This window comes from Hordeum vulgare, chromosome 3H (genome assembly GCF_904849725.1).
Source record: "Hordeum vulgare subsp. vulgare chromosome 3H, MorexV3_pseudomolecules_assembly, whole genome shotgun sequence".
In the NCBI taxonomy this organism is placed as follows: domain Eukaryota; kingdom Viridiplantae; phylum Streptophyta; class Magnoliopsida; order Poales; family Poaceae; genus Hordeum; species Hordeum vulgare.
The window spans coordinates 30,638,586-30,646,846 of NC_058520.1; the positions used below are offsets into that span (position 1 = coordinate 30,638,586).

At 45.9% G+C, this 8,261-nt stretch overlaps 1 pseudogene; it reads left to right on the plus strand.

Moving 5' to 3' along the window:
• Positions 1-6,865: 6,865 nt before the first annotated feature.
• Positions 6,866-7,961, plus strand: LOC123439410 (annotated as a pseudogene).
• Positions 7,962-8,261: the final 300 nt, after the last annotated feature.

The window sequence follows — 8,261 nt, forward strand, 5'->3', positions numbered from 1 at the left end:
CAGTGAACTAATTTTTAATTTTAAGGAACTTTTTCCAAAATCAGCGAACTAATTTTCAAATTTGATGAACTTTTTTCAAAATCATCTCAAAATCAATGAATTGTTCCCAATTTTTGAAAATTGATGAACTTTTGTTTTGATAATCAATGTCTTTTTGCAAATATTGTGAATTTTTTTAAAAGAATCATTGAATTTTTTTCTAATCCGTGAACTTTTTTGAATATATAAAACTTTTTATATTTTGTGATTATTTTTTAAATCAGGTAACTTTCAATTTTCGTTGACATTATTGTTTCAGATGGAATCTTATTTTTTAAATGTATGTGTAATAAATGGTTATGTACCGTTGTTCTTAAATATTCAGCGTTGTAACTACCCATAGCTGCTAGTGGTTCTATTGGTTTGGCTATGTGCACTGTATATGAACAACGTGTGTTCGATTCCTCACGGCAACACATTCTTTTGAGTGTTTTTTCGCCCTATTAACACGCTTCGTTTTCCTCCTACCTTGGATTTTTAGAGGGGTGGGATTTGGATTCATAAGATTAACCTTCTTCTCCTGAATGTGTGCCGGATAACGGTTCATATCTAGGGTTCATGCTCGGACGGACTAGGTCAGGGCCCGGGGCGGTTCAAAGCATGTGCTTTGGGTAGGCGAGGCCAGGCTTGACCCTGGGTATGCTCGCGGGTGGTGTTCATGCTCTCCTCACAGACATGGTGATCGGTGGTGGTGATCGTGTCAGCGTGGCGTCGATGCATGGATCGACGCCGATGATCACGAGTATGATGTCGTGTGAGCTTGCCTGACCGAGGACTCGGGCTGGCTCAGTGGCGGCCGTGTGCAGTGTTGGAGTCGTGTTTCTCCAGTCCATCAGGCATTGGTTGCAGTCGTAGATGTGGGTGCTTCCTATGGTGAAGACGCCTACCTAGACTTGAAGACTGATGTCGGGCTACGAGTAGATGGACTCACGTAGCTTTTTCTATGGTGGTTGAGTGTGTTGTGATGTGAACAACGTACGGTATATTACAACAGGGATGCCGAAGGTCGATGAAGAAGGAAAAAACACCTCCGCCATCGATAGATGCCCAATCCATGATGGACGTCAACTCTCCTGGTTATAAATCTGACATTAATAAAGGTGTATGAAAGAAGCTTGTTCTACCAAGACGCAAATGGGTAAGACAACAGATTATACAGAATAAGGTCGCTCAATGGTGGACGTAATGGTCCAAATCTTTATGTGTCTACTTGGGTACAGTTGTGTATACGGATTACAAGTATGCGAATGAGTGAGAGAAAGGGAAGTTCCCCCCAACAAAGTGCCCCAATACGAAAAGTGCAAATGGAGCCCGGGCTTCAAGGAGGATTTAAAAAAAAAAACATATTTCCAGATCACAAAAAATTTCAAAAATAATTGTACATACACAAATGCATATATAACACGTCGAGGTAAAAATTTATAACAATATACTTTCATATGTGGCATATACATAAAAAACAAAAGCACAAATGAAAATGGACCCTTTTTTGTTGTTTTTGGGCCAGAATTTTGTTATTTTTGTGCAGCTTGCGAAAAGAATTTTTTTTGAACGAAATTTTACAGATCCACTGTAAATATGTATAAGCTTTTACATATTTATTTTTAGATTTTTTTGAAACATAGAAATATCATTTTTGAATCTTCCAAAATAAAGTCCTACTCCCTCCATCACAGTATATTGGGCGTATCTCATAGGACTCTGGGACCAAGATGATTTTTTATTGGTAGAAAAAACCGAGCCAACGAGCCATATAAGCGACTAATTAATCGCAAAACCGACGCATTAGTACCCCGTCCACTAAAGGAGCGACTTCCTCGCATGTATTGATGGAGACGGTTTCCAAAACACCCCAATTAATAGGCTAATTAATGTCATGCGCCTTATTTCCTTCTAGGAATCAACTACGCAGCGGCCGCATAATGGTGCTCCCGGCGGCAAAATGCAAAGAGGAGTGAAGACTGCATGCACATGCACCTAAATAGACAAGAATCACCAGCGAGTATAAAATATGACTTAATTTTCACTCTATGCATCATGCATGCATGCGATGATGAGGTTGTCAAGATTCTCTCTAATGCTTAAAATTCAAAAAGTTTTATCTTTAAAACCATTAATTCAATCGCTTATCTGTTTTCACCGTTGGCTTTGTCGCGACAAGATCTTCGAAACTAGATCCCATATCGACATGTTTTGACAAACTTTTTTTTTCCGTTCGTAATTTCCACATTGTTCCACTCACTTGCTATATTATTAATCACTTACTTGCCCAATAAAAATAACTTATTTGTCATTTTTTTAATGTTGTTTCGTACAAAAATTGTCGGTGCTTATAAATGCAGTTCCCAAAATGTTTTGATGTGCTTGTCATTTTAATTCTACCAAGTTGTCATGTGGTCTCCTAAAGCTTGTAGGTGTTTATAAAATCACAGTTGCCACATATATTTTTTGTGCTTGTCATTTTAATCCTACCTCGTTTTCATATTGTCTCATACAACTTGTCAATCATTGTAAAAAAATAGTTGTCACGGTGTTTGTTGTATTTATCTATTAAATTCTACCCTTGATTGTTATGTTGTGTCGTGATAAAAGGACATTCGATTGTTTTGGAACTTAGTTGTGGTAGTGTTTTGTTGTGTCGATCAGTTCAATTCTAATCAAATCTCATGTAAGCTTGTCAGTTGTTATAAACACTATAGTTGTCGTATTATTTTGCAACGTTTATCACTTAAATAATAACTAGTGACCAGTTATTTCATAACGTTCTGCACCCTCATCACCTCGTTACCACGAGTATTTCATGTAGCGAAGAAAAGTATACCAAGCATGCATGCTATATGTTGTGACATATAAAAAGGTACACCGTGCATACATGCATGCTACAAGCTTGTGCGTATAGTACTTCATGTATCACAGTATACCATGCATGCATTAAGCTAAAAGCAAAAAAAAATAGACCATGCATGCATGCTAGTACATGCTTGTGTCAGGATTAATTAAGATGTCTATAAAAAATGGGCACCTACTAACTACTGTCCACCTACGCCTCCGATAGACAACAGAATGCGCGTCTCATGCCGCCGCATCGGACCACATCTATGCGCACACCGCTAGATAGATTTTTCCTTCATTTTAATTATGAAAAATTATTGTTTTAGAAATACGCTCAATATACTGTGATGGAGGGAGTACAATGCCTTCGTCCATCAAAACTCACTCGCTCCAGATAGGCTTATATAGAATGTGCCATGCCGTAAAGTTACAACGATCGTTGTGCTAGTACTAGTAGTATAAAATAGTTAATTCCGAGTGGTAACTTCCTATTAATTGTGCACTAAAAACTCTCACTTAATGGAAACGCCTACAGTACTTTATTGTGGAGCAGTGTCGGTCTTGAATGCACTCTTACGCCAGCCAGGTGAGCCCCCTCGTGTACGTCCAACCAAGTCCTTGCGTATTTTTTTTTATTAATAAGACATCTAAAGGGAATCTTAAATCTGATTGGACGTAGAGTCCATAAAAAAGATGAGTGAAGTCTGTTTTAAACCTTCAATTCATATGGCTCGTCAAAGTCAAACCCTGACCTTTAAATCCCTGAAATCGACACCCTCTACTTCCTGATCCCGGTCTATCCCAACCCTAAACCCTGTCTGAACAAGTTTGTCACGCTAGGAAAATGACGATCCCGGCTGAGATCACTCTCTACTCTCACTGACGCAATGGGTCCGCATGTCATGCCCATCTTCTTTCTGTATTTTTTATCTCTCTCGCCAAGAATTGCGGTGTTGTTCAAAACGGTGAGGTTTAGGCAGCGGAGCGATTGGAAGGGAGAGAGAACCGCACATGGGAGCTTGTCTTGTTGTCGTTCGCGCCTTCCATGCATGGGAGCACGGTGAGCAGCATGCATGCGTTTGGCATGGCGTGCACTGGGGGAGAGCAGCGGCCTAGAGCGAGAGTTGGAGGAAGAAATAGGGGGAAGAGAGAGTGATTGGAGCTCATCCATTGATACGTTATGGGAAATGAGAGTCACGCGCTCGGAGGCGAGGTGAACTGCACGGAAGTCCGCGCACACTAACTGTTCGACATAATGTTAGTGGCTACGCGAGGAGCAAATGTCCAAGTTGGGGATCGAGGAGGCAAGCTTGTGATATACTCCCTCCGTTTCAAAATATAAGACCTTTTAGGGATTTCACTAGAAGACTACATACGGAGCAAAATGAGTGAATCTATACTCTAAAATATGTCTATGTACATCCGTATGTAGTTATAATATAATCTTTAAAAGGTCTTATATTTAGGAACGGAGGGAGTAATTATTAGAGTATAATAAGGAAGAGTGAAGAGGATAGATGGTTTTCTGGAGGACCTCGTCCTGAAGCGGTTCAAGCCGGGACGAACTGCTGCGTGAGTCCGCGGAAATGTTCGGCAAGGACGGCCGCAGCACGACGTACAAGGCGGTGTCTCTCATGTCTGAGTCTTCACAAGCAAGCATGCACTGTACATGCACCCACTTTCCATCCGGTTGTTGGTGAGTTTACGATGCAATGCAAGAGCCTGCTGCAACATGGTCATACGTACTTGTGTACTTAGAACGGCTTAAGTGATCGATTCTGCTACTCAAGGCATGAACTTGCAACCTCCAATCAGTAAGTAGTCGTGTGAAAGAGGATGCTCGACGGGTCCGACAAGGCGCTGCTCGAAAACTACGGGTTGGCATAGCCGTGTCATTGCCACTCGTCGTTGGTGCCGAGCTGAGCTCGATCAGCAGGTACCACGCATCCGAGGCTGTCGTCCTCTGCGTCCAAACATGGATTGATGAGGATAGTGAGAATAGCCTCTAGTTCTGGTCGGAATACTATTTTTCCTTTGCGCCAAACAGATTTGGGGTTGATCTTGACCGGGATTGATGAGTATAGGGTATCGATTTCAGGGATTAGAAGGTTAGGGTTCAATTTCGACAAAGTGTATGAGTTTGAGGTTTTTCTCAGACTTCACCCATCAAAGATTGAAAAATATACTGAACCAACAAAAAAAAAGCGTCACCTGCAAACGTCCTCATCATACAAGGTTTTGAAGATTGCAATCGCCACTCGTCCCTTGAGACGAGATCTAAAAATCGTTGAAGCAACATCGGTTGGAGCATCACCCCAAACAGAATAGGCTTGTAATCCATCACCATCAGTTCAGAGGGTTGAAGAAATCGGGTTAAACCACATAACAACAAAGAAGAAGATGTTCAAGTCGCCACCCCAAACGCCAACGAAAAGCTCTTCTTAAAAGACACACGAACTGCCAAGATACGAAGGAATCCAGCAGATCTGGGGACACCAACTCTCACCATTCCTTCGCCGGTGCCGGATCGAACGCCGTCCAGGTAGGGAGAGATTGGAGAGACCTTATTCCAAAACGCCATCATCGCCACCCACCACCTCGTCGATGTTACTAGAGAAAACAAAACCCTAAAAAAGCAAGATGATGGGTCCCCACACTAGTAGAAAACATGGCTTTCGTCCTAGCCCCGATTGAGCAATAGTCCCGGCCGTTTTATGAACCGAGACTATGCAAGCATTAGTCACGTTTCGAATGGCTAGGAGCGGACGGGAAACACTGCCATCTTTAGTTACGTTTGGTGTGGAACCTTTAGTCCCGGTTGGTGACCCTTTAGTCCTGGTTGATAACACTAACCCGGACTAAAGAATCTACCTTTATAAGTCCCGGTTGCCAACCCGAACTAAAGGGCCCGTTAGTCCTGGTTGATAACACCAACCCAGACTAAATGTCCTTCATAGGCTAGTTCAAAAGAAAAGCATCCCATCCCAAGTAACATGTTTTGTTTAGGTGGGATGATAAACTGCGCAGGACAATACACATGAGGTCTTAAGTTTGAATTTCTTGAATTACATTGGTGAGAGTCATTATTTTTTTTTAGGTTGGAGTACTTTTACTTCCAATTGATAGTCCCGATTGAAAAAATCGAGACTAAAAGGCGTTGGTAACCGGGACTAAAAGCCTCTTTTCTACTGGTGCCACTCCTCTTGCCATCGCCGAGGTCGCCGAACGAGGAAGAGAAGGGGAACCAAGGCCGAGGTAGGAAAAGTGGCGACGGCGGCTTAGGGTTAGGAGGAGTTGAATAAACTTGCAGTAAGTCTTTGCGTATTGATCCAACCGACTAAGCCTCGTAGGAGATCATCCATCCAGTCGTGTGAGCCTAGCCGACGGGAATAATTTCGTCATCGACATCCACCCTTCCTCAAAGACACCGTGAAAAACCCTCACATCACTTTGAGGGTGTGCCCGCCGCCCACGACGCAAGCCGGCGCCGAGGAAGGGCGCAGAGGAAGGGCGCCGGCGAGGGTCGCTAGCTGCGGCGGCTAGGGTTTTACTGGCCACTCACTCCCCCGGGAGCAGCACGGGATCGGAGTCAGAGAGGGACTGCCATGGAAAGGCCTACCTACTGCTGTTCCCAAGAACGTTCCCCTTACAAGTTCGCATCTCTGACAGGGTCCCAAGGCCCAGCGACTGCTACTACCCTACCCGGGCAGCCAGCCGTTCCAGGGGGCCAACGCACGTACGGAGCTAGCGGTCGAGTGTTTTCGCGGAACCTTCGTGCTGGTCCGTCTCGTACAATTCACGACCAACTCGATCGGCAGACGGCTGCCGCGTTGCCTCCCGTTCTCAGTCTAGTCTCATGGTCGCTCTCAATCGTGGAATTCGTGTGCATGCTCCGAAGTCGGTCTTCCCAGCCGGCCGGCGTGCCCCCCATGACCCGCCAGAATCAATCAATCAAAACCTCAGAAATACCCCTGGATTCAACGTCTTCTCTCCCGGCATCAGCGAGGACCGTTTCGTCATATTTTATATTTATAAGGAACTGCACCAACACACACGCACACCAAGTCCTAAACGAGTGGAGGAGCTAAGCTACGGTCTTTCTTTTTGTTTTGTTGGGTGTGCAGCACTGCAGCTACGTACGATCTAGTACGTGCCGTGGCCATGGGCGCGCACCACAGCGACACCACCGCCAAGGACGACCGGCGGATCCCATGCCACAGGCTAGCCTGCGTGGACCCAAATCAACCCAAGATGTGGCCAGCAGAGGTGCCCAAGCCCAACACCGGTCCGGCTGTGATGGTGGAGGCTCCGTCCAGCTACACCACGGTCGGCAAGCTCCTGTTCGCCGCGGCCGGGGCGTTCGCGGGCGTCCTCCTGGCCCTCATCGCGCTGCACCTGTACAACAGCGGCCGGCGCCGGCGCGCGCAAGACCGTCGCCGCCAACTACGCCGCAGCCCGGCCATCTCCGGCGTTGGCGAGGCGCCCTCGCCGCGGGGGCTCGACCCGGCGGTGCTCCGCGCGCTCCCCGTGGTCACCGCGGACGTGGGCACCGGAGACTGCGCGGTCTGCCTCGCCGAGTTCGAGCACGGCGAGCAGGCGCGCGCGCTGCCGCGGTGCGGACACCGGTTCCACGTCGAGTGCATCGACGCCTGGTTCCGGGACAACTCCACGTGCCCCCTGTGCCGCGCCGACGTCGAGGCGCCGGACGACGCCGAGGCACATCCCGAGGTGCGCATCGACGTGGCGGGGGAGGCCGACGCCGCGGTCAAGGACGGAGCGCCGGCGATAGCTAGAGAGGATGTCCAGCGGCACGGATCTTGACAGGCGGGTCTTTGCTTCCGCCCGATCCGCTTCCTTCTGACGTACTAGTAGATGCGAGGAAGCTTCGTTGCTTCTTCCGGCACCAGCGTCCAGGACCAACATCAGTTTGGGGGCATTTATTCCATCTGACTCTGCATGCATATATTTGGTCGGTGTGGCAAATTTTCTAGTAAAAATTTGGCGCGTAGATTTTCTCTAAGGTGAATTTGACACATACGTACATAATACCTAAATATAATTCTTTCTAGAGATTTCACTAGTGGACTACATATGTAGACCACTAGTCAAATCTCTTAAAAGATTTATATTTAAAAATGGAGGGAGTACATAATACTGTAGTAGAAGAAACTGCGATACGCCGGGCGGAAACCCAAGGCCCAAGCTCAATTGGTCGTGTCATGGCGATGTGCTTCATTGTTCTATTGTTGAATGGACTTTTGGGAGATTGTTTGATGTAATATTTGCGACCTTAAAGTGGTTGGATTAAGTAAAGACGAGTGCCGGACAATCATCAGTTCATTGTTTACCAAGAGATGGTCGATGTTACGTCTTGTACAGTTGATCAATGT